Raw genomic sequence first — 7261 nt, forward strand, 5'->3', positions numbered from 1 at the left:
ATTGTTGGTATAGAGGAATCCAACTGAGTTTTTGTATATTGATCTTATATCCTGCCACTTTTCTGTCTCTTCAAATGAGGTCTAGTACCTTTTTTTACTGAGTCTTTAGGGTTTTCTATGTATAGGATCATATCATCTGCAAATTGAAAGAATTTTACTTCCTCTTTGCCAATTTGGATGCCTTTAATTTCCCTGTCTTGCAGTATAGCTCTTGCTAAGACTGCTAGCACAATATTGAATAGGAGTGGTGACAAAGGGCATCCTTCTCTGGTTCCTGTTTGCAGAGGGAAGGCTTTCTCTCCATTGAGAGTAATGTAGGCTTTTGGTTTTGTATGTTATTGTTGTTAAGTGCCATTGAGTCACTTCTGATCCGTAGTGACCCTGTATAGGGTTTTCAAGGAGCAATTGGTGAGCTTGAACCACTGACCTTGTGGTTCAAACGACTTTGCAGTGTGACACATTAGCCTATAATGTCACACGTATGCTCTTAAATGTGTTGAGGAATTTCCCTTCAATTCCTACTTTGTTGAGTGTTTTTATCAGCAGTGAATGTTGGATTTTGTCAAATGCCTTTTCTGTACCAATTGATAGGATCATGTGGTTCTTTTAGTTTATCTTATTTATACGGTGGATTATGTTGATGGTTTTGCTAATGTTGAACCATCCTTGCATCCCTGATATGAATCCCACTTGATCATGATTTATATTATCTTTTTGATGTGCTGCTGGATTCTGTTGGCTAGGATTCTGTTGAGAATTTTTGCATCTATGTTCATGAGGGATATTGATGTATAATTTTCTTTCTTAGTTTCATCCTTCCCTGGCTTTGGTATGAGCGTTATACTTGCTTCATAAAATGTATTAGGGAATTTTCCATCCTCCTCTATATTCTGGAATAATTTGAGTAGGATTGGTGACAGCTCTTCCCTGAATATTTGGTAGAACTCACCAGTGAAGCTGTCTGGGCCTGGACTTCTTTTGGTTGGGAGTTTTTTGTTAACCTGATCAATTTCTTCTTTTGTTATGGGTCTGTTTGGGTTTTCTACTTCACTCTGTAAATTTAGGTAAGTTGTGTTTTTATAAAAATGCATCTATCTCTTCTAAGTTTTCAAATTTGTTGGAGTACAACTTTTCATAATATTCTGTTATTATCCTTTTGATTTCCTCTGGTTCTGTTGTGACATCACCCATGTGGTTTCTAATGCATGTTATGTGTGCCTTCTCCCTCTTTTCTTTTGTTAGGTTTGCCAATGCTCTGTCAAATTTGTTAATCCTTTCAAAGAACCAGCTTCTTGTCCTGTTGATTCTTTCTAAAGTTTTTCTGTTTTCTATCTTATTTATTTCTGCTCTAATATTTATTATTTCTTTTCTTTTGGTGGCTGTATGTTCCCTCTGTTGGTCTGTTTCTAACTGTAGATTCTGTGTTAATGTGTTAATTTTGGTTCTTTCTTCTTTTTGGATGTGTGTATTTATTGCAATAAATTTTCCTCTCAGCACCACTTTTGCCATATCCCAAAGATTTTGTTATGTTGTGTTTTTATTCTCATTTGTGTCTAGGAACTTTGTGAGTTCCCATTTAATTTCTTCCAGTCGCTTTTCAGCAGGGTATTATTTAGTTTCCATGTATTTGACTTTATTTCCTTGGTCTTCCTATTGTTGATTTCTAATTTGATAGCGTTGTGGTCTGAGACGATGCTTTGTAGTATTTTGATATTTGTAAATTTATGGAGATTTGTTTTGTAGCCTAAGACATGGTCTGTTCTGGAGAATGTTCCATGTGCACTGGAAAATAATGTGTATTGTGCTGTTGTTGGGTTGAATGCTCTGTACACATCTATGAGTTCCAGTTGGTTGATTGTGTTGTTTAATTCTTCTGTGTCTTCGTAAAGTTTCTTTCTGGTTTTTCTATCCATTTTTGAAAGCGGTGTATTAAAATCACCCACAATTATTGTAGATTCATCTATTTCTTTCTTCAAATCTATTAGAGTTTGTTTTATATATTTTGGAACGCTTTCATTGGAAGAACAGATATATATTATGGTTATGTCATCTTGTTCAATTGTCCCTTTAATCATGAGATAATGTCCATCTTTATCTATTATGCTGGTTTTTGCCTTAAAATTTATTTTATCGGATTTTAGTACTGCCACTGATGTTCATTTTTTATTGCAATTAGATTGGCATATTCTGCCACCTTCTGTCTCTTAACTGGTGCATTTAATCCATTTATATTCAGTGTAATTATCAATAGGTATGGATTAATTGCTGTCATTATGTTATTTTTGTGTGTGTGTGATGTTGCTGCTTTCTTTGTTCTGTGTGTCTTCCTTTGTTGAGTTCATGCTTTTTTTTGTTCTTTCTTGTAAGTTTCTTCATAGTTTTAATGTTTCCATGTTCTTGTTGGATTTTCATTTTCTTGGTGTATTGTGAAGTGTTAACTTTCTTTCCATCTTGTGCAGTCTATTTTGCCCTGTAATCTACATGACCATCTCACCATCTGGACCTCTTCCTACGTGTTTACCTTCTTTTACATTGTACTTGTTTTGATCATAGACTGACCTCCCAGATTCTCTGAGTTTGTTCTTATAGTTTTGTTCTGTTCTTGACTCTTCCTTCTGTTGATTTAGTTCTGGGAGGTGCTGCCATGTATCTCAATCTCTGGTTATTGTCTGTTCTTGTTGGTTCTCAGTCCACAGAACTCCCTTTAGGATGTTTTGTAGCACAGGGTTGGCTTTGGCAAAATCCCTTAGCTTTTGTTTATCCTGGAATGTTTTGATTACACTGTTGTATTTGATTGATAGATTTGCTGGATAAAGGATTCTTGGTTGACAGTTTTGTTTTTTTTTTTTTCTTCAGAGTTTTATATATGTCTCCCCATTGCGTTCTTACCTGCACAGTTTCTGAGCAATCTGAGCTTAATCTGACTTGCTTGCATTTGTATGTAATGCTTTTCTTTTTCCTAGCTGCTTTCAGGATTGTCTCCTTATATTTGATTTTTGAGAGCTTGATTATGATATGTCTTGGTGGTTTTCTTTTGGGGTCTATCCTTATTGGGCTTTGTTGAACTTCTTCAATGTTTATCTTTTCACTTTTCATGATGTTAGAGAAATTGTCTTCCAGCAGTTCTTCAACTATTTCCTCTTTGGTCTTGTGTGATTCTTCCTGTTCTGGAATGCCGGTAATTCTTAAGTTATTCCTCTTCATGTTGCCCAACATGAATGTTAGACCGTCTTCATATTTTTTATACTTTTTTCTGTTTATTTTTCTATCTTAGTGGTATTGAGAGATTTGTCTTCCAGCTCACTGGTTCTGCCTTCCATCTCTTCTATTCTACTCCTTTGCCCTTTCAGTGTATTGTCTATTTATTGATCATTTGGGCCTCTTTCTGTAGGTTCTGAATTGTTTCCAATGCTGTATCTATCATATTTGATTGTCCCTGTAGCACTTTCCTGACTTCTTCCTTATTTTTCTCAACTCCATTGTAAAGTGTTTTGAAACATTTTATAATCATTTTCCTGAATTCCTTCTCAGGCATTTCCAAGGCCTGCCTTCCTTCCAGAATGTAGTCCAGGTCTACCTCTAGGTCATTTGTCTCAGACATTTTATCTTGATCTGGACATGTGCTGATATGGTCATCTGCTTTTGCTTCTTAGACATGTTTAGTGTTTATCTGTGGCCTTAACTGAGTATGTATTTTGGTATTTTTTTATGCTTTCTGATTGCATCCACGTAGATGTGATCAGGATGTGGTCTTTCCTTTTCACTTGTCTTATTGCTTGACTCAGAGTAACTGTCACAGGTGCTGTCTGCCTCCCTGGTGTATGGCAGTTGGTATTGGTTCTTGCCTGGATTTTGGGGTTTTATACGGTGTGGTTGTAGCTTGACTATATGGCAGCAGTTTCTGTCTCTTCTTGGGTAATATAGGGAGAGAAGAGTCCCCCAAAGATAGAAGGGGGAGCATACAACAGCAAAACAGCACCAGCACACACACAAAAAATACCAAAAAAGCAACAACAACAACAACAAAAACTAGACTGAATACTGTAGTTTATAATCACAGAAAAGGGAGAGGAGGGAGAGGAAAAAAACAAAATCTGTAGCCTAATGTGAGTATGACTTTAATGTCCTCTTTCAGCTTCTTGCCTTCAAGGTTGCCTGATAAATTTCAAGATGCCACTGTTGGTTGTTATGCTATACCTCAGGATTTAATTTAATTTTCAGCCTGTTTCGTTTATGTACTCTCTTTTCCTCTGCATACCCCTTGCTCTGGCCTTTTCCCTATTAAAAAACAGTTCAGGGCTGGCTCTTGGGCTGAGAGTATCTGTGCGACCAGTGGTGGGGGTCGGGGGTGTCCACTCACTCAGGCACCCCCTTTAATCACCAGAATGGAGGTGCACAAACAGTGGGGGGCCAATGAACAGATACCAAAAAAAAGAAAAAGAAAGAAAGAAAATCAAAACAAAGCAAAACCGACAAAATGTATTGTCCACCTGTGCTCTGAGGTTCCCATGGCATTATTCCATGGTGGGTCTGCTTCCCTGCTTGGTCTTGCCATTTGGTCTCACCCAAGTTGTCGGCCCCTGAGCCCACCAGATTCAAAAGTATGTGATTTCTTACTTCTGCTACAAGTTCCACTAGCTATAAGCCTTCAAACTTTATAAATATTCCTACCTACGTGGTTCAGAGTTTTGGAGCTCTGCCTTGAAGCCACTTTGCCTGCTATTCTGTGGTATTGCTGACAGCGAACTTCACTGCACCTCTACCCTATCTGCCTCTGTTTTTGTTATTAAGTGTTGCCAACTGGGTTCCAACTTATAGCGACTCTGTATAGGGTTTTTGAGGACCAGCTGGTGAGTTTGAACTGCTGACCTTGCAATTCAAACTGACATTGCAATCTAGAGTTTACCCTACAGTTCCATAGTGTTTCACAAAGATTAGTGGGAACCTAGAACCTTAGAATATGACCTTATTTAGAAATAACGTCTTGTTAGTTGTAATTAAAGGAGCTCTGGTTGCATAGTGGTTACGAGTCAGGCTGCTAACCTCAAGGACAGCAGTTTGAAACTATCTGTCATTCCATAGGAGAAAGATTAGGCTTTCTGCTCCTGTAAGGATTTACAACCTTGGAAACCCTATGCAGGGTCACTATGAGTCAGGACCGACTCCACAGCATATAACCAACCAATGAACCAGTTGTAATTAAGGACCCGATAAAACCATACTGGATTAGGATAGACTCTAAACCCAATGACAATGTCCTTATAAGAGACAGAGAAGGACCCTCAAAGACAAAGAAAGATGGTGATGTCAAGATAGAAGCAGAGATTGAAGTGATGCTGCCACAAACTCAGGGATGCCAGGAAGCTGGAAGAGCAAAGAAGGATTCTCCCCTGGAGCCTTTGGAAAGAGGAAGGTCCTTCTGACCTGGATTCAGGACTTCTAGCCTCCTGAACGCTGCGAGAACAAACTTCTTTTGATTTAATCAACCAAGTTTGGTGGCAACAAAAAGAAACAACTGCACTAGCCCATCAGAATTGCTCTCACATCATACCTCTTTGTAGGACATGGGGGTTTATGGAGGCTAACAAAATGAGTTAATTCAGGCCTTTCCTTCCATTTTCCTTTTGTGTGTCAAACAGGAATAATAAACACTTACCCTGCGAAGTGTCTAAAGGCAAAAGTGAGGAAATATCTGGAAAGTGCTGGACACATATTAAACCTCATTATACAGTAGTATTAAGCAGAGAAGCATCTCTGGTTCGTCTATATTTAATATATCCATGGGCTATTGTCACACATGATCTTTTACGCAAACTTTTTGGATGAGTTACATCTCAGGAAAAGTGAATTTAACTCTTTTTTTCCCCTCTCACACAACCAGCAAAAAGCTTCAAATGAGAACAAAGGTGTGTGGGGCAGAAGAGGAAGAAACAGATGAGTGAGGTGTGTGGTTGTATCATAAGAGGAGATCCCTTAGACATCTGTGGTTTTGATTTTCTCTTACAAATAAACTGTTGCAGTTTTTGTACTGCCTTATACTGCAAGTGATAGTAATCGATATGTATTGAACATTTATTTGGTGTCAGGCTCTGTCCTAAGCATTTTATAAGTACTATTTACATTTTTAAAACAACCATATGAGGTAGGTGGTGTCTTTTACCCCATTTTAAAGCTGTAGAAACTCAATTCAGAGAGATGAAGGGACTTGCCAAAACTGACAGATTAAGATGTGATGGGTATGGGGTTTGAGCCCAGGCCATGTAATTCCAAAAAAAGGGGTAGTTCCCTGAACCCCAACACTGTGCTAGATCTGTGTTGTATGGGCTATAATGTCCACAACTGGTTTCATGGACATTGGACAGGTTTGACACAATCTCTTTTTCTCTGTGGGTGCAGTTCTACTCTGAAACAAATGCAGAATGGACTCTACATCAGCAGGTTTGATTCTGGGGAGAGTCTAGCTATTTATCTTTGCTTGGTCTAACTTCCCTCCACAAAACCTGCTTTTTAAATGCTGCAGCCAGAAAGGTGGGCTGGAGTTGGAAGTGAGCACGATTTTGTCATTTGGAAAGAGTTACAACACATTTAGAATCCACTGAAAGAGAACGTTCACATCTATGCTGGGGAAGTAGATTATCAGTCATGGAAATATGGTGAAGAGACTGAGATAAAAGCAGGAGGATGACAATTAGCTTTCAAATACAGTCTGGAAGAAACCTCATGGAAAAATTTGGCATCTAGTAGCTTGCAAGCTCAAGGATTAAAATTTCCAAGTTAAGAAGAGCAATTTTGGGTTTTCCAACAAGTACCTCTTGGGGCTATAATTTCCAGGGAAAAGTAACTTGTAACACTGGATGCAGTATTCATGTAGCAGGCTGCTTGCCCAAACTTATTTTATTTTCATTTGCATTATTGGTTTGAAAACTCTCCTGGGACCCTGTTCCATATCATGTTGGCACATGTCCCTCCAGAAACTGAAATGCTGAACCAGCATTCGACTCTGGCTGTTTTACTCAACTTGGGAGAGACCCAAGGAGTCCAGGCTGCTATATATAGGAAGAGTGATAAAACTCTCAGCCTTGTTCCTCAACCGGTCCTGCCCCTAGGGGGACATTTGAAGGCTGAATAACTTTCAGTTGAAACCCAAGAAAGAGATGCTGAACAAAAACATTTAGATAATAAATATCTATGTAAATTGAATATAAATAATAAATATATGTCTAAATTATATATCTAATATATAGGTGTGTGTGTTCTATGT

This window comes from Chrysochloris asiatica, unplaced genomic scaffold (assembly GCF_000296735.1).
Source record: "Chrysochloris asiatica unplaced genomic scaffold, ChrAsi1.0 scaffold00003, whole genome shotgun sequence".
Classification (NCBI taxonomy): domain Eukaryota; kingdom Metazoa; phylum Chordata; class Mammalia; order Afrosoricida; family Chrysochloridae; genus Chrysochloris; species Chrysochloris asiatica.